We start from the raw sequence: 24,952 nt of genomic DNA, 5'->3' as shown, positions 1-24,952 counted from the left end.
CATAAATGTTTACTGGAGTACTGCTTCCATCATACTCAGCCAATGATGGAGTTGTAGCCCAGCAATGCCTAAAGGCATGCTGTGAAACATAACAACAATTCTGGTCTTCCTTCTCTCAGCTCTTGATTTCTTCACCAATACTACAATCATAATCCTTCATGGCTAAATGACTTGTTCATCAATCCATTAGTCTATCTTTCTTTTCCATCTCTCTCCTCCCTGTTCCATATTTTAAGCATTTATGCAATGTGTAGTTTTTATTCTCATCAAAGAGCTGCTTCCTTACTTTTTCATCATTTCCCCTCCCTTGATTTCCTCCATCTTATTCTTCCTCCTACCTCTAATGAGTCAGTCTCCCTATCTGTAAACAGATTTCACTTCCCAGTCTTTGATTCTCTTTGCTGGAATGCTAGCGGTCTATCCTGCCAACTAATGTATGTGTTCTGAGAATGCATCTAGATTTTGTATTCAAGAAACACCTGAGCTGGTGTATCACATATTTTGCCCGGCCTGCCCATCTTCTTTGTTGGCTGCCATTCAAGTGTTTGCACCAAGATGCCTGCAGTAGCAAGCAATAGGATACTGGGGGGCTTGGTGGGGTGAGTTTTACACTGACGGTGAATGCAGCTGGGGGAGGAAGAAGGGAAAAAGCAGGGATGAGATTGCTGTATTTTTCCAGTATCCTATGCTCATAGGATAGGATTAACTGGCCTTCCATTTCCTTTTAAATGTCCCTTTGTCCTCATTTAGGCAATGTTATCATGGACTTCACTACAGAATCTTTGTATAGCTTGAGGTTGCCAGGCAGATTGTAATCCCTAAAATGGGAAGAGCAGGGCTTCTACAATCACCTAACTCTCTTTGTGCTAATATAATGGTAATGAGGACAGAGTTTATATTGCTTCAGTGATGGCTGGATGATGCTAGAAAATGTTATAAGTCACTAGTGAAAAAAATGGTCTGAATATAGAAAATGGCTCTTTCTATTTCCAAGTACGCAATGATGTGTGTTGTTTATAAATGGAGAGAAGGTATTTTGGACAAAATTAAAGGAAGATTTTTCACCAGTATTAACTCTGAGCATTGAGCACTAAATAGATCCCAGGGTTTAGTCTGCCTCAGATTAATCTCTTAGTTGGCTAGCTGATGGGAAAGGGCCCTTGGAGAAAGGGGCACACAACTAAAATGAAACCTGTTGGGGGAGACTTTAAAGATAGCAGAATGTGTGAATGTGATGTAAAAGAAAGAGGCAGAAAGAAGTTGTATGAGAATAGATTTCTTCTTTGAATATGAATTGCTTCCTCTGCCACAAGGAAGGTGTGTTTGCCTATTTCAGTTTCTCCATTTTTAATTTTTCCATGTACCATGTGTGAAATCTGATGTGTTGAATTTAAAAATTTCTCATCTTCCAAAAGGACATTTACACACATACAAAAACTACTTTGGGTGCACAGTACTACTGACATATGCTTATTGTCCTAATGAATCTACCTTTTACAAATAACTTCACTAATAGAAATTTGTACATAATTCTCACAAATATATGGGGTTTTGTGTTGATTTCCCCTTTTATCATGGTGTAATTGGAGAATTTTGAATGATAACTAAATTTCAGGCTGTGTGTTGCTTTGAAATTATGGAATTAGATATGTTTGCATCTGATTTCTCCCTATCATTACTCTGCTACTTGGTAATGCATTTTCTTCACAAACTACATATTCATGACGTATTAGAAACAGGTCCAATATGTGCAAAGCTGAAGTAGGGATATTCAGTTCATAGGGTAGCAACACATTAGCTTTTATAATGTGTTATGGATAACAATACAGTACAAGGGGTCCCAAAAGACAGTGCAGTTTTAAGCTTTAAAATCTGCACTAAGACTTTTGGTACACTGTATAATTCTTATGACTATACCAGGTAGAATTGTAGCTAAAGGATTCTATACCACATATTGTAATCCATATTTTATTTTTTCTCAATGCCTCTACACTGAGCTTTTGTAAAGTGTATTTTTGTTTGTATGTTTGAATTGAGCTATACCACAAAACATAAGTGAAGAGAGTGAAAAGGATGTAATTTTATCTCCCATTTAAATATCAATATCTCCTTTCCACACTCTTGCCACCCATCCTATTTTTCACATAGGATCTGGCTATATGGCAGCAACCCCATTTCTGAGGTAACTAGGCAGAGATATGTGACTACAAAGAGGATGGATATCCTCTCATCCTGCATATACCTATGGAACATGCAGGCATTTTTACCTACCCCTGTGTCCAGGTACAGAGATAGGATCAGTATTTGCAGTATTACATAGGTAGGATCTGATGCAGGAGGTGACTGTCCAGTAGCCTCTGCTAAAATAGACAATACAACAAACCACGAACACTTCATGGAAGCTAACCCAGATGAAAACCAAGTAGACTTCAATTGTATCACTGAAGCCAAACCACCATCTTAACTTATTCATCACACTTTGAAGACACCCCTGAAGATACCATAATTTGTTTAAGTACCCTTTGGTATAGCCAAAGTTGACTGGATTGAAACCATGAATTAACTTGTCAGACACCTGCCAAAGTCTCCCCTGCTAACTTTTGGTCTCCTAGTCTGGCTGCTGGTTCTCATTTTTACTCTTTATGCAAGCAGAGTCAAGCAGAGTCCTCCAGTGGTCTTGTACTGTTTCTGAGCAATTATTTTAGACCAGTGTTATTCAGCCTCAATAACTTTAAGATGTGTAGACTTCAACTCCCAGAATTCCCTAGCCATTGATGCTGGCTGGGGATTTCTGGGAGTTGAAGTCTACAGATTTTAAAGTTGCTGGGGTGGAGAAATATTGTTTTAAATTAAGGCTGAAAGGAGAGGGTAAATAAGTGGGTAGAAATGAAGAGGAAAAGAAAGAAAAAAACATGTGGAGAAGCCTGAGAGCATCTCACTAGGGCCCCATAAAATTGAAAATTGCTAATGGAGAAGAAAAATGAACTTTTCAACTACTTTTTTTTTACTTCCAATTGGTTCTGCCATTAGGATATAATGTAAAAAGCCCTTTGTGGCCCTTTGTGGCCTCTGGCCAATAATCTTTTCCTGTCACAACAGCAGCCTAAGACTGACCTTTGTAGATAGATTGACATCATTTCATGTCAGGGGCCTGCTAACATGCTTTAACCATGGGAAATAGCTTCACAGCCAGCACAGGAACAAAGCTCTGTTTGTCTTGGAGAAGGACAATGTTTACTGTTCAGGCAAGCAGAAGGAAAGAATTCCTCATAATTTATATCTGTCAACTGCTTACACAAGTGACAATAGTTTAAACTATACCTGGAGCCTCAGTGCAATTTCAATAACCTTTTATTTTATTCATGTACTAATTTTATTTCATATTTCTAAGCCCAAAGGCTTCTGGGCAGAAAACAATAGAATAAAAAAGAACAATTTTTTAACAGATATCACCTAATCCCATAGACTTCTCATTCCTATTAAAAATCATTGTAGTGCCCCAATCAATTGGACTTCCAGCACAATTAAATAAGTTTTAGCCTGCTTATGAAAATGTGCGGGCTACTATGACAAGATCTGCCATTCGGTTACCCCCATATAACCTGGAGCAGACTTTCAACAGACTCTCTTGTGATGACTAAACTGAGCCTATAGACTCTATTCTGGCAAGGTGCTGCTTGCTATATCTTCGTGCTCTGCTATGTAAGGCTTTAAAGATAATGTCTAGACCAGGGGTCTTCAAACTTGGCCCTTTTATGACTTGTGGACTTCAACTCCCAGAATTCCTCAGCCAGTGTGCCTTGCTGAGGAATTCTGGGAGTTGAAGTCCACAAGTCATAAAAGGGCCAAGTTTGAAGACCCCTGGTCTAGAACTTCAAACTGGGTTCAAAGTCTACTGCTAACCAGTGTTATGAATTAAAATAGATGTTATTCTGCACTGGTGAGATTGTCTACCAGGATTCTGGTTACTGTGCTTTGCCCCAGCTATAGTTCTGGGTTATCTACAAAGGGATCCCACATAGATTGTATTGCAGTAGTCCAGCAAGTGATGATAAAGGCATGAATTATGGCAGGGGGCTTCAAACCTGGCCCTTTTGCCTTGTGGACTTCAACTCCCAGAATTCCTAGAGCCAGCACAGGAAGTCCACAAGTCATAAAAGGCCAAGTTTGAAGACCCCTGAATTATGGATACCAAAGTAATCCTGCAAACAGGTATGGCTATAATTGTTACACCAACCACCTAAGTGAAGCACCCCCTCCCAAAATGTCCTTACTTGAGCTCAAGATTAATTATTCCTTCCTTTTTTTATTCCATAGCTTAATTTCAAGTGCTTTAAAGTCAGCTAATAAATTATTAGTCAAAAAGAATGAAGCTGCACTTTAACATACATATATACATTGGTCCATAATTCAGACTGGTGTCAATAGTAATAGGTGGCAACATCTATTCTTTTAGGTGGCTGATCCTAGAAAACAAATAGTAGATTTAAATGTGGAAATCCCGAGGCTGTAGGCAAGGAGGTTTCAAAGAAAACATATAGTATAGGGGGTACCTTGCTCAATAGTATTAATGTGAGAGGGACCTCAGAGTCCTAGTGGACAATCACTTAAATATGAGCCAGTAGTGTACTGCAGCTGCCAAAAAGGCCAACACAGTGCTGGACGCATTAACAGAGGGATAGAATCAAGATCACATGAAGTTTTAATACCACTTTACAATGCCTTGGTAAGTCCATACTTGAACACTGCCATGCTAGTTTGGTCACCACGATGTAAAAAAGATTTTGAGACTCTAGAAAGAGTACAGAGAAGAGCAAACAAAGATGATTAGGAGACTGGAGGCTAAAGCATATAGGAAAGGCTGCTGAATTGGGTATGTCTAATTTAATGAAGAGAAGGGCGAGGGGACATGATAGCAGTATTCCAATATCTCAGGGGCTGCACACAAAGAAGAGGGAGTCAAGCTATTTTCCAAGGCGCCTGAAGCAATGGACAGAAACTAATCAAGGAGAGAAGCAACCTAGAACTAAGGAGAAAATTCCTGGCAGTTAGAACATTAACCAATGGAACAACCTGCCTCTAGAAGCTGTGAATGCTCCAACACTGGAAGTTTTTAAGAGACTGGACAGCCATCTTGCGAAATGGTGTTACAGTTTCTGCCTAGGGGGGTAGGGGGTGACTAGATAACCTCCAAGGTCCCATCCAACTTTATTTTTATTATTGTGTTGTTGTTGTTGTTGTTGTTGTTGTTCTTATGATCATCGCACAGTCAGCCAGATGTTCAGACTGGATTTGGCATTTTGTCTACCTATCGAGTCCTTACCCAGGACCTGGGATAGGCAGATGTGGAGTTTGATGGTATTACAGATATCGTTGCAGGATGGAAGCAGTTCCTAGTAAGGCCACCTTTTGCAATTGACTAATAGCGAATTTGTCAATGCCAATGGTGTTCAAGTGGTGCTCCAGTTGTTTTGGGATTGCACCCAAGGTGCCTATGACTATTGGTACTACCCTTGCTTGCTTTTGCCACAGTCTTTCTATTTCTATTTGTAGGTCTTTGTATTTTTGTTATCTTCTCCAGCTCTTTCTCTTCTATTCTGCTGTCTCCAGGCACTGCCACATCCACTATCCAGACTTTTTTGTCTTTCTATTATTATTATTACCCCCCAGTGAGGCACTACCTTGACGTGGTTGTGGGGCTTGTGTACTCTGAGGAAGATGAGAGCTATACCAGAGGTTCAACCATACTGGACAGGTCTCATCAGAGGAGTCAGACAAAGAGTCTCCAGGCACTGCCACATCCACTATCCAGACTTTTTTGTCTTTCTTATCGACAATTGTTAAGTCTGGGGTATTATGTTGCGGGTACTTGTCTGTTTGAATTCTGAAGTCCCCGAGCAGTTTAATTTTATCATTTTTATGACTTTCTCTATTTTATGATCCCACCAGTTTTTGCTTACAGGCAAATGATATTTTTTGCAGATCTTCCAATGCACCATTGTTGCTACTTTGTCATGCCGCTGCTTGTAATCAGTCTGTTCAATCTTCTTGCAACAGATTACCAAGTGGTCCACTGTTTCTTCAGCTTCTTTGCATAGGCGGCACTTACTGTCTGTTGCTGTCTTCTCAATTTTGACTTTGTATGCATTTGTCCTTAAGGCTTGGTCTTGTGCAGCCAGAATTAGTCCCTCGGTCTCTTTCTTCAATTTTCCTGCTCTTAGCCATTGCCAGGTTTTATTATTATCTGCTTTCCCATCTATTTTTTTAATGTATTGGCCATGTAGTGCTTTGTCTTCCCATGCCTCTATTCTGTTCTTCATTTGGTCTTTCTTGTAGGCCAGTTTGGTCTCTCCAGTAGTCAGAAAGCCTTCCTGATATACTAATTTCAGTGCATCTTCATCATTGTTCTTCAGATATTCTTCCAAAGCCATTTTTTCTTCTTCAACCATCTGATGTAGTTGTAGCATTCCACGCCCACCTATTTGCCTTGGTAGATAAAGTCTGTCAATGTCACTGCGTGGATGAAGGGCATGATTCATTGTCATTATTTTTCTGGTCTTCCTATCCATTGCTTTTAGTTCTGCTTGAGTCCAGTCCACTATTCCAGCTGTGTACTTAATGACTGGAATTGCCCAGGTGTTGATTGCCTTTATGATATTTCCTCCATTAAGTTTGGACTTTAAGATCTTCTTCACTCTTTTGATGTATTCACCTCTAATCTTTTTCTTGACTTCAGTGTGCTTGATGTTGTCAGCTTGAAGGATACCCAAGTATTTGTAATAATCTTCCTCATCCAGACTCTTAATGTTATTTTCATGGGGCATCTTGATTCCTTCAGTTTTCACTATTTTTCCTTGTTTGATAGTAAGTGTGGCACATTTGTCCAAGCCAAACTCCATTACAATATCTTGGCTATATATACGGACAGTTTTGAGCAGCGATTCTATTTCAGATGATGTTTTTCCATACAGCTTCAGATCATCCATGTAAAGGAGGTGGGATAGTCTAGCAGATGTTTTTGATGTTGTTATTGTTGTTGTTGTTGTTATTGTTATTATTATTATCCTCAAAGGAAGGCAGTATTTGCACTGTTATTAAACAACAGCCTGACATGGATGTGTCTACGGATGTATCAACCCTTCAAGTTAAGCCAGACTTGAACATCAAAAACATGAATACTAAAACTACTTTTACTGTAGGATTGCAATAACAGAATTTTGCCACTCTACAAGAATACTAACGAGGATCAAGTCTGAAATGCTTTCTCCATTCTCATTCTACCTTTGCCTTTGTCAGATAAGAGAAATCTTCCTCCTTATCTTCCTCCTCTTCTTCAGGGTTACTGTCACAGTCCATTACAAGTTGTGACACTTCATTGAAAACACTTCATTGATGTTGTTGGTGAAAACATGGACAGGAGTTGTTGTAGGTCTCTATACACACTCTTCCCCCCCTCAGTGCCTTCTAAGGCCATTTTGGCTGGGGATGCTAGAAAAACTGAGCACTTGGCTCCTACAGGTGCCTCTAGCTGCTAATGCCTGAGTGAACATTATAAACTAACACTTTATTTAAAAAAAAAACAAACAAAGACCCACTGGCACTCTGGTCAAGTTAAGCCAGGAACAAGAGCCAGGTTCTGTCCATTGTTTGTTGCTCATTCTGTCCCTAATGACTGTCTCTGCCAACAAAAGGGGTTTGGGTCACTGTATTTTCTATTTGGGGGTATTACTTTGTCATTTTGAGTACTCCAAGGGCTAGTGGCAAATGATATGTTTTTTTAAAAATGGTTAGCAAGGTCTTGGTATTCTGTGTTTAGTGGGACATGAGGACTAACCCTCTACACTGGCCCTTGATATTTGGGCAAATATAAAGGTGGTTAAACCCTGCATTATGGATATGCAATAAAGCAAGAGATGGTGATGGTAGTTGCCTGCTTTGAAAACTAACATACAGGCCACTATTCTGATTTGTTGTTCTTTAAGAACTTTCTCCAAACCGACAAAAAGTGTCTCAACTTTGGTGAAATTCTTGACATAGTTCTACCCATTTGGCATGATTGCTCTATTCTTTGCAGCCCTTAGAAACTCCCCCCTCCCACACAGACATACTGTATACTAAATTGTATACATACTATATACTGTATAAGGCTGCAGGAACTGGGTGTGGCTAGTCTAGAGAAAAGAAGGACATGACAGCAGTGTTCCAGTATTTGAGGGTCTGCCACAAAGAAGAGTGGGTCAACCTATTTCCCAAAATGTCAGAAGACAAGATGAGAAACAATGGATGGAAACCGATCAAGGAGAGAAGCAACCTGGAATTAAGGAGAAACTTCCTAATGGTGAAATCCATCAACCAGTGGAACAGCTTTCCTTCAGAAGTTGTGGGTGCTTCATCACTGGAGGTCTTTAAGAAGAGACTGGTCAGCCACTTGTCTGGGTTTTGTGCTTGAACAGGGGTTTGGGCTAGAAGTCCTCCAAGATCCCTTCCAGCTCTATTCTGATTGATTAATTGAAATGCAACCAACGTATAATTGCCCATATTTAACCCACATCAGCACAGCTTAAAAATCATAATCATCCTTTTAAAGTGAATTAAAGTGATACTATTTCTGTTTTCCCTAAATCAGTGGTTCTCAACCTGTGGGTCGGGACCGCATTTGGGGTCGAACGACCATTTCACGGGGGTCGCCAAACAACGCAGTCCGCCATTTTCCCCCCCTTTTCCTTAGCTGTGCTACTCCCTTTTATTCTATTGGCTTTTGAAAGCCAATAGAATAGACTCTCTTGAATAGAGTCTAATTCTATTGGCTTTCAAAAGCCAATAGGAATTGTCCAGGGTGTCTCTGCCCTGCTGAGCCCGCCAAAAGTCCCATTCTGCAAACGGTGCTGCACCAGTTGAGTAGTCCTCGACTTACGACCGGTTGAGTAGTCCTCGACTTACGACCGGTTGGGGGTCGCGGCATTAAAAAGGTTGAGAACCACTGCCCTAAATGATCAACTGTAGGTCCATCAAGAGCCTAAGAGTTATCAAGGGACTGGTGACAATACCCAGCAGCTAAGATTCTAATAGGCTTCCAAGGCTTGCTTAGGTTTTCTATTCAGCGTAGAAAGACAGCATATTTCCTAATTATTGTCACCTACACTCTCTTTCTTTTCACATATGCAAACACACGGCTGCATCTCCTTCCAACTTGTTTTTCTAAAAGCCTACCCTCAGCCAGTCACATATCCAGTGGGACTAGAGAGAGTACAATTTGCTCATCAAGCAAAGTATAATTAAAGCTAAATGTGGAATCAGTTTAGTTGGGGAGATGCCTGGATGCCAAACCCATTAGTATTAGGCACAACACTGTGCAAATGTTGTGGAGGTTAGTGCACAGGAATATAATCACGCCGCTCAGACCCTTCGCCCATATTATTGCTTGGCATACTGTGTGACCCATATCTGAACAGTACATGTGAGTGGCACATATTTATACGCGTGAGAGGGACAATATTAAGATACAATTGGGCACACCTCTCTTCTCCACACCCCAGTCCAACCAAATATGCCTGTAAAGAGATATGCACATTTTAACCACCTCTTGCAACCAAATGCCAGAAAAACACTGTACGCCTCAGAAAAAGCAATATGTTTCTTTCTGGAACACGCCTAACTACAGTACCTCATTCTTCATTATATTTTATTTGAAGCCCTTGGCTGAAGGGCTGGTGCTTTTAACTAAGCCTCCTTCTGTTCTCTTGCCCTTTCCCTTCCTCCATCCAGCTCCTCCTGCCTTCCTTTTAGCTTCCCTCCCTCCCTAGAGGCTTTTTTCACTCTGCTCCAGTAATCTCATTTCTCCCTTAAGCAACAGTGGGCATCCAAGCACAAAAGATGGCTTGCTAATTACAATCTGGGGGTGGCGGGATCTTCTTCCAGGTCATCTGAGCTCAGGAATCCCTTCTACGTGACAGGCGAAGTTTTGGTCAGCACAGGAATCTAATGGTTGGGAAAGGCCAAAGGGAACGGCAGATGATTTAGTCAAATTGTGTTGGAATATTTTTCAGGAAGAAACAATAAGGCAACCAATTTCATCTCTCTCAAAAGCTGAAAAAAATAATCCATCTTTTAAAAAGTAATCTCTCAGAGCGGTTGAATGAAAGATGTCTGGAATGGATGATGAGGGGGGAGGGAGGGAGGGAGAATATTATTAAATTGTCCTCATACCTAACAGGCAGCCTTGAGGAAATTGTGAACTTCTTTGTTTCGGACTGGATTTTAGGGCCAGTCTGGCCCTCATTCTTCCCATTTAAAATCCTATGAATGGTCTCCTAGCCGCTGATTACAGGTAGTCCTCAACTTATGACCACAATTGAGCCCAAACTGTATGTTGTTAAGTGAGAAATTTGTTAAATGAGTTTTGCCCACTTTACAACTTTTGTTGCCACATTTGTTAAGGGAATTACTGTAGTTCTTAAATTAGTAAGACAGTTATTAAATGAATCTGGTTTCCCCATTGTTCTTGCTTGTCAGAAAGTCGCAAAAGGAGATCACATGACTCTGGGCCACTGCAACCGTTATAAGTATGAACCAGTTGCCAAGCAGCCGAATGTAAATCACCTGACTATGGAGAGGCTGCAATGGTCATAAGTCCCTTTTTTCAGTGTTGTTGTAACTTCAAACTGTTACTAAATGAACTGTTATAAGTCGAGGACTACCTGTATTTGAAAAGCCCTTTGTCTGTGTGGGTGTGGGGTGAGTGTGCCTTCGGATCAATTTTTGGCTCCAGGTGACTGCCTGAACTAGTCCCGGCAGTTTTCTTGGCAAGGTTTTTCAAAAGTCTTTGCCATTGCTTGCTTCCTAGAGCGAAAATGACAGGCCTATAATCACTCAGGTAGCTTTGCACCTAAGACAGGACTAGAACTCACAGTCTCCTGGCTTCTAACCTACTGGGTTCAAATCTGTCCATACCTTGCAGTTTATCTACAGGGGAGATGTTTATCTACATGCAGCTTATCTACAGGGTTTGCAAGGATAGAAACATATGTAGTGAATGGTAAGAGTATGAACTAATTTTGAGCTACGTTTCAGTTCTTTCTCTTACATCAGGCCTTTATTTGATTTGATCTCTCAGTCTTATTCCCTCTGTTTACCCTGAAAGGGAAGAGCACGGTGGTATGTACATGTGGTTTCAAAGCTATGTTCAGACATTCATTCAGCGAATGGCTTTTTTCTGGAAGTTATGCAAATGGTCCCATTCCATCATTCAGAAATTGGGCATAGTAAGAACCAACTTCAGTAGCAATGGCTTGAAACAATCATGCACGCTTCCTTCTACATTTTATAAAGGTACCACTTTCTGTCATGAGTACTGTGCTATATGTCAATTTAAAAGGCTGGCACCCTTAGCTATGCCCTGGATACATTTTGCCCTAGTAAAATCCCAGGTACCTGCTAAGGGAGTCTGATTTTATTGCCACCTTAAATTATACCTGTAAAACAAATATGCATATAGTATACTCATTAGCATTGTTAGTTCTATTGCTTGTTGAAATGATGCTCCAATTTCAGTAGGCTTTAATTTTCACTTGCCATGGATGTTTTGATTTTAATTTTAATTTAAGTTTAATTTGGGGGTTTATCATGGACCTTTTATTGTATTGGTACTGCTGTTAACCCCCAAGAGTGATAAAAATAATTAAATAAATTAAAAGTATTTCTCTGGTGTCTTAAATTTTAAAGTGCTTAATGTGCACGTAATTGTATTTAAACAGGCCAATCAAAGTGCTTTTTTAAAAAAAAAAAATTTCTGGGCTTCTGTAATACTAAGTTGTGTGCCTTTTATTAAATCTTGGAATTACCAGCTGCAGTTGCCAGCACTTAGATGCAGTTGTATCAATGATTTCAAAATGTATAAACATTAATTGGTTAAATTTATTTGTTTATTTTCCCACCATTATTATTTTTATAAATAAGTCAAGGCAGTGAGCATACGTATTCCTTCTATTGGCCTATTTTCCCCACAACAATATCCCTCTAAGGTAGTTGGGCTGAGAGAAAGTGACTGACCCAAAATCATCCAGCCGGCTTTCATGCCTAAGGCAGGACTAGAACTCACAGTCTCTTGATTTCTAGCCTGGTGCCTTAATCACTAAGCCACACTGGCTCCTTGATCCCTTTCAGTCAGAAACCTTGTGATGCTAGCTCTGAAGCAGCTTTGCAACTTTGGCTGAGTCTTCAGAATCACTTGAAGAAGCTTCCAAGGAAATCCAAGAACTGAGAATAAGGAATATCTGTGAAAAAAAGTTAGGGAGACATAATCCATAAAGTTTCATCAACAGCAGCGATTAAAAAAATAACTGTTCACTCACAACCTGGTCACCTTGTGGCTTGATTACAGGTAAGTCCTTGATTGATCATTCAAAGCTACAACGGCACTGAAAAAAGTGATGTCATGGTTCTGATAGATGAAACCAGTAAAAGAACTTCAAAGCAAGAATTCTTCCCTAAAGAACATTTTATTAGGAAACAAAGTATTGGCACTTACTTGGTTGAACCCAAAACTGAGGTTCCCTCTCCCCAAATACAAAGTAACAAGTTGCAATTCCCACCCCACAAATGCTGTCATAAATCACATTCCCCAATTAACACAAGGGCCAAAACCTTATCAGACCATGACCTTGAGTTCCCACCCCACACTTCTATGTTGTTATGGCTAACTAAACCCTCAAGCATTTACCCCATCCCCCTGTCTACATCTGAACTCTAAAAGAATAGAAAAGGCACATTAGAAGCAAAAGTAAAAATGGCTGCTGATTCTCAGTTGTCAGAACGACAACATCCATTGTCACAGCGTTGGCAAGTGACTTATGACCATTTTTCCCATTTATGATCATTGCAGCATCCCATGGTCACGTGATTGAAATTTGGACACTTGGCAACTGGCATGCATTTATGAAGATCAGGTCTTTTGGGGACCTTCTGACACACAGAGTCAATGGGGAAGCCAGATTCACGTAGCCTTCAGGAGGTGTGGGTGCTCCATCATTGGAGGCTGTTAAAAAGAGATTGGACAGCCATTTATCTGAAATGGTATAGGGTCTCCTGCTTGAGCAGGGGATTGGACTAGATGACCTCCAAGGTCCTTCCAACTCTGTTATTCTATTCTATTCTATTCTACTCTACTCTACTCTACTCTACTCTACTCTACTCTACTCATTAGTGATGGCAAACAAAGATACTTAGAAGTTAGTGTGCATAGCCTATGTATGACTACTTGAAAGTAGGTATCATTAAATGAAATAGATGTGGCTTCCAAATAAATGCATATAGGATTGCAGCTTCAGTTCTAAACATTGTCAGAGAATGACTTTACGTTTCCAAGAATTCCCCCTCTCTTGAAATCAAAGGGAGTATGTACCCACTCACCCATTTCCATTATCCTTTAGTTTATGAGTGACTGTAGATCTAATTCCTACACTCCTTGGAATTGCTTAGTCCCTAGAAAGTCCCTTATAAGCCCGCAGAAGGTTTTTTTTTTACATTTCTTTGTGGGGGAGTTAAATGGGGCAAAGCTGATGAATGGTGTCATTATAATTAAAAAACCCAGCCACTGGCAAGCTTGTTCTTAATGATGACATTGCTATAAATTGTCCAGAAAAGAAGTAGCAAAGCATTGCATTGAACGTTCCTGCCAAGCTAAGGTCAGGGTCATTTTCCTGTCTATTAATTTTCTGCCTCATCCATTTGCCTTCTCATCTCAAAACTCTGGCACCAGCCCCTTTTTTTCTGAGCAGGTGGGAAGGAGATAATGGAATGGGAGGAAGAAAGAACAGTGTTTTAACCTAGTAATGTTTCCAGTCATTGCACACTAGATGATCTTTCCAATTTCAACGACCATTCCTGAGTCATTTTTTTCTCTTTGCACAAATTAAAAAGGGAATGAAATGGAAAGAATGAAATCCACCCTCCAAAGATGAGGACAAATTTTACAGTGGGGAATAAAGTTCTTAGGACATATTTTCTTAAAATGTGATGGATCCTCCCTCAGCTCAGTGGATGTTTCAAAGATCAGGTTGGAGAAATACCACACACTTTTCTATTGACCTTCCCATTGTGCCCAAACCTGAGGTTGATCATGGCTTAATTTCAAAAACCCTTTGAAAAAAAAATCAAGGGATACCCTAACAGTGGTTTTAACGATGCCCACTACCCTCTGGAGAGAAAATTTTCTTTACCCCTAGACCAGGGGTAGGCAACCTTGGCTCTTTTATGGCTTGTGGACTTGCTGGCTAAGGAATTCTGGGAGTTGAAGTCCACAAGTCATAAAAGAGCCAAGGTTGCCTACCCTGCCCTAGACTGTGTGATTCCAAGCTGAACACGTCAACATTGCCAATCTCTCATCTTTGCCTACACCATAATTCTGAAACTTTTTCTTTTTACTTTTGTTTCTCATTCTCAAAAGAACATGCTACCTCTGTCTGTAACAAGCCAGAGAGAGAGGAAAAGTTTTCTAGCCAGTCTGGATGAGTCCAAGACTATTGATACACCTAAAGAAGAAGAAAAGATTTATATTTTACTGCACATAAAATTCCTGCTCTATTTGTCCAACAAGGCAGACTCATTTACTTGCCAAGAACTGCTTGGCTATTGGCATTCAATTTTGGTGCCCAGGTATAAGTCTTAATGTCCCAGACACTTAAGTAGCATTTTATAGGCTAAATATGTTAAGACGATGGGACCAACAACACCTTTTTCTCTTACAATAACTGTTTCGAAAATGTGGTTATTCAGTGTGGGGGTCCTTGATGCACTCAAAGCTTGATTGTTTCCTTGCAGTTGTTTCATTACCCAACTAGGAAACATCATCAGGCACTGAGCTGAGCTACATGTGTTCTCTTCTATTGATGATTACTCATCCCAGACATGTCAGTTCTAAGATGGTTACTCGTTGTTTATGCCTTTCAATCATCTCAGAATTTAGTAGCCCTCCCAATGATTGCCATGTGAACTTAGTTCTAAATAACACAACCAAGATCACTATTGATCTAGCATGCTACATTAGCATAGACCAGAACTACAGTATACCGTTTCCTTCTGAGAGCTCACAAACAAGAGAAACCTGAAGAGGATGGGCTTTTTCCTTTGGCTCATTCTCAGCATCCCCTACTTATTTCCATAGAATCCTACTTAACTATCAAAAGTGAGCTACCTGATATTGCCCTGCATCAGTATGTGAAATCTTTTTTCAGCTCCTTTAAGCCAAATTTCCTACCACATTCTATGGATATTGAATTGTATCTAATGCAAAATCAAAACTTAAACTTAAGCAAACATTATTTTTGTACTAGATTGCTTTCTTTAGGGCATGAATCACAATCTTAGGCTAGGAAAATGGGAGAGGATGAAAAAAAGTCTTTTCCAAAGTTTACCTTTCAGTGGTCTTTTCCTTGCAATACAAAAGTTCCCATGATTGTTACCTTTCTGTCGCACTGAAGATCTTTCTAAACATTATATTTATAGTGAATTCTACTCTATTTAAACCCCATTTCAACTCCGGTCGGGCTGCTGAAACGTGCTACATTGCATCAGCTGCTGCTAATCTGTAAGTTTTGGGAGAATCCACCAGGAAAGTAGCGGCCCGCGTGCCTAACGGCGCGCAAATTATATAATTATATAACTAAAAATCACAAACAGTAGCAGTACATTCAGGACAAGTGTGTCTGACATCCCCTGTATGGCTTAGTTCAGTGCAACACCTGCTTTGCAGCTGTCTTTCGCAGTACCCTTTTCAAACTTGGAAACTGTCCTATCTGTAAACAAATCACTAGCCTACAAGGACAGATCATTTACCTAGGGTCTGTAATCCGTGCTCTTCGGGCAGAAATTAGGTGTCCAGTTCAGCTCTAGTAAGCCTCCGTGCTATCAGCCCCCTTTACCACAAAGATCCTGCAGGAAAAGGGCAGTGTGGACAAGCGTGGGATCTGGCAGGGTGAGAGCTGTGAACCATAAACACAAAGCTTTCGCTGTGTCCCTGCACAACAGTTACAGTGCCCTTGCTGACCTTAATAGGGACATTAAGGAGACAGGTAAAGGTATTTGTGAAGATACCTCAAATAAGCAGGGGATTGTGGTCCGAGATGAAGAACTAGATTTTGACAGGGAGAAGTGTGAATCAGGTATTGCACATCAGTCATGCAAGAATAGAAAGGCTCCCAAAAAGAGAAGCTACCTTCTGGTAGGTGATTCAATTATAAGGGATGTAAATTTAGGAAAGGACACAGAGGCTTTGAAAGAGGTCAGGTGTCTTCCAGGTGCTACTGCCAGTAGGGACAAGAAGCGTATTTCTAAAATAATCAAGAATGGCAGCAAGGACTGTGATGTGGAGGCTATTGTACATCTTGGCACTAACGATCTGTCCCAAAAAGATGTACTCTCTGTGCAGAACAATTTCCAGAGCTTGGGGAAGGAACTTAGCAGAATATACTGTAGGCTTACTTTCTCAGAGGTTTTACCAGTGTACAAGGAGCAAAATGGAAAAGGCCAGCGCATAGCACAATTCAATATGTGGCTAAAGGAGTGGTGTAAAGGGGAAGGCTTGGATATATTAGTCACGATGTCAGTAGCTGGTCCAATCAAAAGATGTACAAAAGAGATGGTTTGCATCCATCAAAAAAAGGGACTGAGTTACTCGGCTATAAATTCACAGATTTTCTGGAGGGAAATTTAAACTAAACAGCGGGGACAGGGAACTAATTGACACAGAACAACCCTGTCCCCGGCAATTTAAAAACTATAGGGCTATCAGTGCATGTAGCATAGATGTGTGTGTGGACAAGAATACCAACCTTGCTATCAAGCAAAATGAAGCCTCTAATAGCGAGTGCCACATAAAGTGCACTAACCAAATAGGTGGTAAGACAATAGGGGAACTCAGGCACCACACAGGTTATGTAGAAAGGAAACACAGGGCCACCCACAAAGGACTCAAATGTTTATACACCACTGCACAGAGTATGAACAGCAAACAGGGTGAACTAGAAATTCAGGTTAATGAGGGCAGATACGTATGTTGCCATTACGGAAACATGGTGGGATGAAACCCACCCATGGAACCACAGCTAAGGGATTTTAAATTGTTGAAAAGAAACAGACCAAATAAAAAGGAAGGTGGAGTTGCTCTCTATATAAAGAAATAACTATCATCTCCTCACGAATAGAGTACAAAATGATAAAAACTGTCTTTGAATGCATTTGGGTCACTATCAAAGGTGGGGGGAATGACATCGCCATAGGTGTATACTACAGACCACCCAACCAAACAGAGGAAATAGATGAACTTTTTGCCAGTCAGCTAACTAAGGTATGTAGGAAGCACATCACAATAGTAATGGGGGACTTTAACTACTCTGACATCAACTGGGAGACAAACTCCGCACCAAGTGGAAGATCAAACAGGTTCCTGGCAAACCTAGCAGACACTTTGTCTCCCAAAAAGTAGAGAAGGGAACTAGGGGATTAGCCATCTTGGATCTAATTCTCACTAACAGAGATGAAATGATAGACGGTGTTGAAGCCATAGGAACCCTGGGAGGAAGTGATCATGCAATATTAGAATTCAACATTATAGAAGCACAACCAATAGAACACAGTCAAACTAGAGTCTTGGACTTCAAGAGAGCTAATTTCAATAAACGTAGAGAGGGCTTGGGAAGGATTCCATGGATGAGAATCCTCAAGGGGAAAACAACTCAAGAAGCTTGGGAAATTTTGAAAAATGAGATAATAAAAGCACAGTCTAGCACAATACCGACAAAGAGGAAAAACAACAGCTCTCAAAAGAAACCAGCATGGCTGCATAAAGAACTCTCTGACAAATTGAAAGATAAAAAGGACAAGTATAGAAAGTGGAAAGAGGGGAACATAACTAAGTCAGAATATCAGCAAATAGCCCTAGCCTGCAAAGATGAAGTGAAGAAAGCCAAGGCTCAAAATGAACTAAGGCTTGCGACCAAAGTCAAAAATAACAAAAAAAGCTTCTTTCAACATGTAAAAAAACAAGAAAAAAGTGAAGGAAATGATTGGTCCATTAGTGGGTGGAAGTGGCAAGAAGGTGACAAGCAACAGGGAGAAAGCAGAACTATTTAACTCATTTTTTTGCATCTGTCTTTACACAAAGGGAAAAAACAGACCAACCTATCAAAAATAGTGCCATAAAAAACAAAACAGAAACACAAGTTAAGATAGGCAAGAAAATGGTTAGTGAGCACCTGTCCAGCCTAGATGAGTTCAAATCGCCAGGACCAGATGGATTACACCCCAGAGTTCTCAACGAACTGGCAGATGTGATATCGGAGCCACTGAACTATATTTTTCAAAGATCCTGGAACACAGGAGAACTACCAGAGGACTGGAAAAGAGCTGATGTAGTTCCCATCCTCAAAAAAGGAAAAAAAATGGATCCAGGAAATTACAGACCTATCAGCCTGACCTCAATACCTGGGAAAATCCTGGAAAAGATAATCAAACAACGAATCAACGAACACCTAGAGGCAAACAAAGTCATTACTAAAAGCCAACATGGGTTTGTCAAAAATAGATCATGCCAGACAAATCTTATTGCATTCTTTGACCAAGTGACAAAATTAGTGGATCAGAGTAATGCTGTGGACATAATTTACTTGGACTTCAGTAAGGCATTTGATAAAGTAGATCACAACCTACTACTTGATAAGATAGAAAAATGTGGGGTAGACAGAATCACCATCAGATGGATCCGTAGCTGGCTGACCAGCCGTACTCAGCGAGTGGTCCTCAATGGAACTGCATCTATATGGAGGGAAGTGTGTAGTGGGGTGCCCCAGGGCTCTGTTCTGGGCCCAGTACTCTTCAACATCTTCATCAACGATTTGGATGAAGGGATAGATGGGGAACTCATCAAATTTGCAGACGCCACCAAGCTGGCAGGAATAGCCAACACTCCAGAAGACAGGCTTCAGATACAGAAGGATCTGGACAGACTTGAACACTGGGCACTAACTAACAAAATGAAATTCAATGGTGAAAAAAGCACAAGGTTCTACATTTTAGGCAAGAAAAACCAAATGCACAAGTACAGCATAGGTGGCACCATGCCTCAAGAAGGTAGTAAACTGGAGAGGGACTCGGAGTCCTAGGAGAAACCACTTAAATATGAGCCAGCAGTGTGCTGCAGCTGCCAAAAAGGCCAACAAAGATGTAGGCTGCATTAACAGAGGGATAGAATCAAGATCACGTGCAAGTATAATATCACTTCAATGCCTTGGTAAGGGCCACATTGGAATACGCATCCAGTTTTGGTCACACGATTTAAAAAAAAGATGTTGAGACTCTAGAAAAGAGTACAGAGTAAGGCAACCATAAGATGATTAGGGGACTGGAGGCTAAAACATATAAGGAACGGTTTGCGAGAAATTCGGGTTATGTCTAGTTCAGTTTAACGAAGAGAACAAGGACAAAGGGGCGGGTCCAGTGCAGGGGGGGACATGATAGCAGTATTCCAATATCTCAGGGGCTGCCATAAAGAAGAGGGAATTAAGCTATTTTCCAAAGCACCTGAAGGCAGGACAAGAAGCAACGGGTGGAAAATCATCAAGGAGAGAAGCAACCTAGAACTAAGGAGAAACTTCCTGACAGTGAGAACAATTAATCAGTGGAACAGCTTGCCTCCAGAAGCAGTAAATGCTCCAACACTGGAAGTTTTTAAGAAGAGACTGGACAGCCACTTGTCCAAAATGGTGTAGGGTTTCCTGACCGAGCAGGGGGTTGGACTAGATGACCTCCAAGGTCCCTTCCAACTTTACTACATTACTATATATCTTGCTCTTTTAGGATCCTGTAGGTTACTTTGCTAGAGAACTGAGGTTAGGTTCAATAAACTTCATCTCAACTTGATTCCTTAGCTCAATAGCAAGAGCACTTAGACTTATATACTTCATAGTGCTTTACAGTCCTCTCTAAGCAGTTTACAGAATCAGCATATTGCCCCAACAATCTGGGTCTTCATTTTACTGACCTCTGAAGGATGGAAGGCTGAGTCAACCCTGAGCTGACCAGAATTGAACTACTGGCTGACAGCAGAATAAGCCTGCACTACTGCATTCTAACCACTATGCCACCACAGCTCTTCAAGCTCAAGCAAGAGCATTCCTCACTTTGCATAGAATAAGGTTGCAGGCTACTTCTATCTGGATCTGAAAGGAAGAAGCCTTCTAGCTTATCCCAGAGAGAGAGCAACTTACTCTATGAGAAAACTGCCTTGTTAAGACTTGCAGGCATTGCTTTAATTCACCAAGCTCAGCACAGAGCAAGCTTTATTGCTTGCTTGCTTGTTTTGCTTTGTGATTAGTATTCTAAATTTGGCATAAGGATTTAATTTCAGAAAAGTGCTTTTCTTAAAGAGTTACTTGTACTATGGTGATATTATTCATTATTATCAAGATTTTGATCTTGAATGCATGAAAACTGTATTCATAATTGCCTACAGCTCAAAAAGTTAGACCTAAGTTTTTAAAACTATTTTTTTAAATGAAAAACACCACTCTAAGATTCAATTCATTTTTCTTTATTTTAATTGGTAAAAGAAATTGAAATACAAAGATGAGCATTTGCAACTGCAATAACTTGGTTTCGACAATCACAGGAGCCCATATATGAGAAGAGCTGAAAAGTTACTCTCTGATAACGTATTTCCTATAAGTGCCAGGTTGTTTGTGCAATTTCTACAGTATCTAATGAGGTGCTATATTATGCTTCTCTCTTCCCATCTTTCTAAATTGCACACCTTGTGGTTGTTTTATTCTGTGGTAACTGAAGCACAAGCAGCAATCTAGCTGTCATAGATTTCCAATGAATATATCCGATGATTACCTCTTGACATAAGATTTAGTGAGATGAAGGAGAAACTGTTTGACACATCTTCACATATCCATACAAATGATATACTGTTACACTGTAATAATGTACATAAAAGTATAGAGAAAATATAAATGAGTTGAAATCTAATTTTTATTTATTTATTCATCAGAGTTATATGGCTACCCATCTCGCATAAAAGTGACATAAAAGCAACTCTAGGGGGTACAACAAGAGTATAAAACAGTTAATATATTAAAACAATTATGAGAAACAATATTTTTAAAATCAGAATAACTAAGAAAGAAGGGCAGATATTAATAACAATGGAGGTCAGCCTTACCTCACCAGTGCCCTGGATCCCCAGCCCTGATGGCATAACCAGGTTTTGAGGGACTTCCAGAAAATCAATAGGGATGGAGCCAGCCTCACTTTTGGGGATGGAAATGAGATTACATAAAGTGGACATCACAGCAGAGAAAGCCTGACTCCTGGAACCCACCAAATGTAGCTCCTTAGCCTGTCCAGGAATCCATAGCCACCCTGTTCTACAGGATCTGTTGGGATAGGCAGATATGATCGGGGGGCAGGCGGTCCTTCCAATAACCTGACCCCAGGGCATGCAGGGTTTTAAAGGTCAAATCAGCACTTTGGATCTGGAAGCAGAATGGCAACCAATATAGCTTGTGGAACAGATATAATATGTATTGTTCTAGAGCATGGGTGTCAAACTCGCCACATCTCGTGCCGTATCGTGATGTATCGTGACTTTTTTCGCATTGCTGGAGCTGGGGTAGGTGTGGCCTCCACATGATGCAACTGTCCTATGGGTGGGCAGTTTGACACCCCTGTTCTAGAGGCATAGATAACTGCCTGCATTACTACATTTTGCACCAGTTGAGGTTTCCAGGGAAGCTCTACGTATAACCTTAGAGTACAGTAGGTTACCAGGTAATGAATAACTGTAATCTAGGAATGGGTGCAAATGGCACACACAATTCAAAGTTGTGCAAAGGCCCTCCTAGCCATGACTACTACCTGCTCATCAAGCAGGAGTCATGAGTCTAGGAGGACTCCTAAGTTGCAGTGCAACTCTATCTAGCACAAAAGATGACATTGTCCTAGAACTAGACGGCCCCAAAACTCAAAGCCTCTCAGTCGTGCCAGGGTTTAGCTAAAGGCTGTTGTTCTCCATCCAGACCCTGACAGCCTCCAGGTACCAAGATAAGACATCCACCATATTGTTTAATTTACCAGGAGCAGAGATGTGTAATTGGATACCATCAGCTTCTAATGATATCTCACACCATGACAACAGATGAGCTCACCCAGCAGTCTCAGGTGCTTTTTCAAGAGGCAACTGGACTTTCTTGTTTTTCTTTAAAGATATTTCACTTCTCATCCAAGAAGCTTCTTCGCCTCTGACTGGATGGTGGGGAATGGAAGGATTTATATTCCTTGCAGACAGCTGGTCATTTACATTCTTTTAGAGAGTCACTGACATCACTTGAAGGTTTATCTGTGTCATCAGGGTCACCTGAGTAGTGGGTGCAAATGGATGTGGAGCCTTCTTGGAACAGCTGAAAGGATTATGTTGTAGATTGGAGATAGATGATGTCATATCTCTCACCCTCTTTTGATCTAGATGGTCGCTTTGACCCATCTTTCAAACCAGCGGTTCTCTCCATCCAAAAGGTGGACTTTGCTGTCTTCAAAAGAGTGGCCTTTTTTTTAAAGACAGCAAAATCCACATTTTGGACAGAGAGGACTATTGGTTTGAAAGAGGGGTTAAGTTAAGGATGAATTTTTCTTTGGTATAGTTTAAGAATTGACTCAAACATATCTGCTCACTTTGTCTTTTAGCTGACCATATGATTTTAATTTTTGGTTTGCTTTTGTTTTCATAATGCTCCCAGGACAACTTGAAATTGGGCAGCATAGATATTTAAATATATTAAACAAGCACACTAATAACCATTGTGAGTTTTGAACCTTGATTTTATGATAATTGCTAACCTTTTGTGTTTCAACAAGATCATAGGTAGTCAAATTACATTTGTTTTAGTTTTGAAGCCAACATGATTTGAGCTTTACAATGTTTCATCATCCCACAGATCTTTGCTTGTATTTAATTTATAACTAATGTTTCCTTTTAATATGGCTGGATTATCTGAGAACTTGCCTCAGAGCACTGTATGTTTATCAAAGGCTAGAGATTCATTCATGGCCTCCCAAACTTCTAATGAGCTAGTTTCACTGTTTCTGGTTTATTCCTTTCTCTTTTCATTACTTAGAAAAAATATGCGAGAAACAAAAATGTAGATCTTTCTCTGCTGGATCAAAAATATTAGTCTAATTGGTAGAAGTACTGTAAAAGCAGTTGACTCTTTTTCATTACAGAATGCAGATTAACTTGAATGTAGCTTAAGGTAATTTTGGGCCTAAATTTACAAACTGCATGCTGTCTTCTGTATATATTTTATTTTTATTTTTTTAGGGTTTTTGTTGTTGTTTTCATGACACCCATCTCTGATTCTGATATTTCCATGTATTTCATTGACTGGTCTAGCACAGCCAGTGACTTCTTTCCTTTGAATAGTTGGAGACTTTAAATTCATAATAATCTTTAAATACTGATCTCTGTCATTGAAGCAATAATTTTAACTGTCAGAGCACATTATCAAGTCTTCTAAAAGAAATACTCTAAACAAACAGATGTCAAGCATTTAGTACTAATTTTTTTTTCCAAATATCAGTGGGAATCTCTCTCATTATAGTATGCTAAGTGTTCAAATTCTACTGATTATAATCTGCTTTTAGATTTTTAATACTGACACAAACAACATTTACTCAAGTTACAGTATTATTTATTAGTCTTGATGAAATTGGGAGATTTATTTTTACATAGATATATATAAGATTATACTGTTGAAACTGTACAATATAGGTGATCCTCATTTAACCACTGATCTCTTAATGGCTGCTCACTTCCATGACTGTTCAAAGTTATGATAGACTCTCAAAAGGTACTTATGATCCAATTTCAAAGTTTCCATGGCCATACACATTTGGGCACATGATTGTATTTTGGGCTCTTGGCAACTGGCATGCATTTCTGACTATCTGTAGCAGCCTGCAACCACCTGAGTGTGATTGTTGATGTTTTTTGCTGGTTTCTGGTGTTTACTTCCAGTTTGTGGTAAGAAATGCTCATTGGATAAAATGGGTTTGCTTAACAACCATGGTGTTTCACTTAACAGTCATGGTGTTTGCTCAATGATTGCCCAAAAAATATCATAAAACATCAGGAGACTCTCTGGCATCATTGCCCAGTTTTAACTGAGTGGGTGGGCATGCTACCATTCAAACCCTTAGACTGGATTGCACAGCCTCTCACTGTTACTTTCCAATATATGCATGAGGCCTGTGTGCATGGCGCAGAAACTTTCTTGGGAATACAGAGGCTGACAGCTCTGCTGCATGCCAATCTTCTATTTACAATTCTTTTTTTCTTTCAGTTTGAAACTGTATTTTGAAAAGAGGGTAAGGTGGGACTAGGAGACTGGCAGATGCCAAATATATAAGCCTGAGTACTGTTATGCACACAAGCTAGTTTATACTATTATGATCACTAACTTTTAACCATACAGAGTATATGTTAGTAGTCAACTATGCTGTTAACCCAGTATGATCTGTGGAGAAAGAATATACAATGTACAGCATGCAATTTATATTTAATTTACAAATCCAATAAATTCTTTTGCTCCTATTCCCATGGAAACAAATGCTTGTCTTTTAAAAAAAAGCCCAACCCTTTCATTTTTGGCAAACCACAGATATTTAGTATGGCTATAATTTACCTCTATTTTCACCAATCTATGAGTTCCGCGCTGCGGAAGAGCTAGCTTTGGAAACTGCAGAGAGTCTTTTGTTCAGCTAGTGCATCACATCCCTGTCTCAGTGTCACAGTGAAGCATGAGCTTTCTGTGAGAGCTACACAGCAGCTGGAAACAATGAAATCTGCCTTCTTAGCTACATGCAACTATCCTGATTGTATTTCAGCTTAATAAGCTGCCGTCCA

This window comes from Crotalus tigris, unplaced genomic scaffold (genome assembly GCF_016545835.1).
Source record: "Crotalus tigris isolate CLP2741 ecotype Arizona unplaced genomic scaffold, ASM1654583v1 scf7180000017605.3043972, whole genome shotgun sequence".
Lineage (NCBI taxonomy): Eukaryota > Metazoa > Chordata > Lepidosauria > Squamata > Viperidae > Crotalus > Crotalus tigris.
This window is presented reverse-complemented; position numbering follows the sequence as displayed.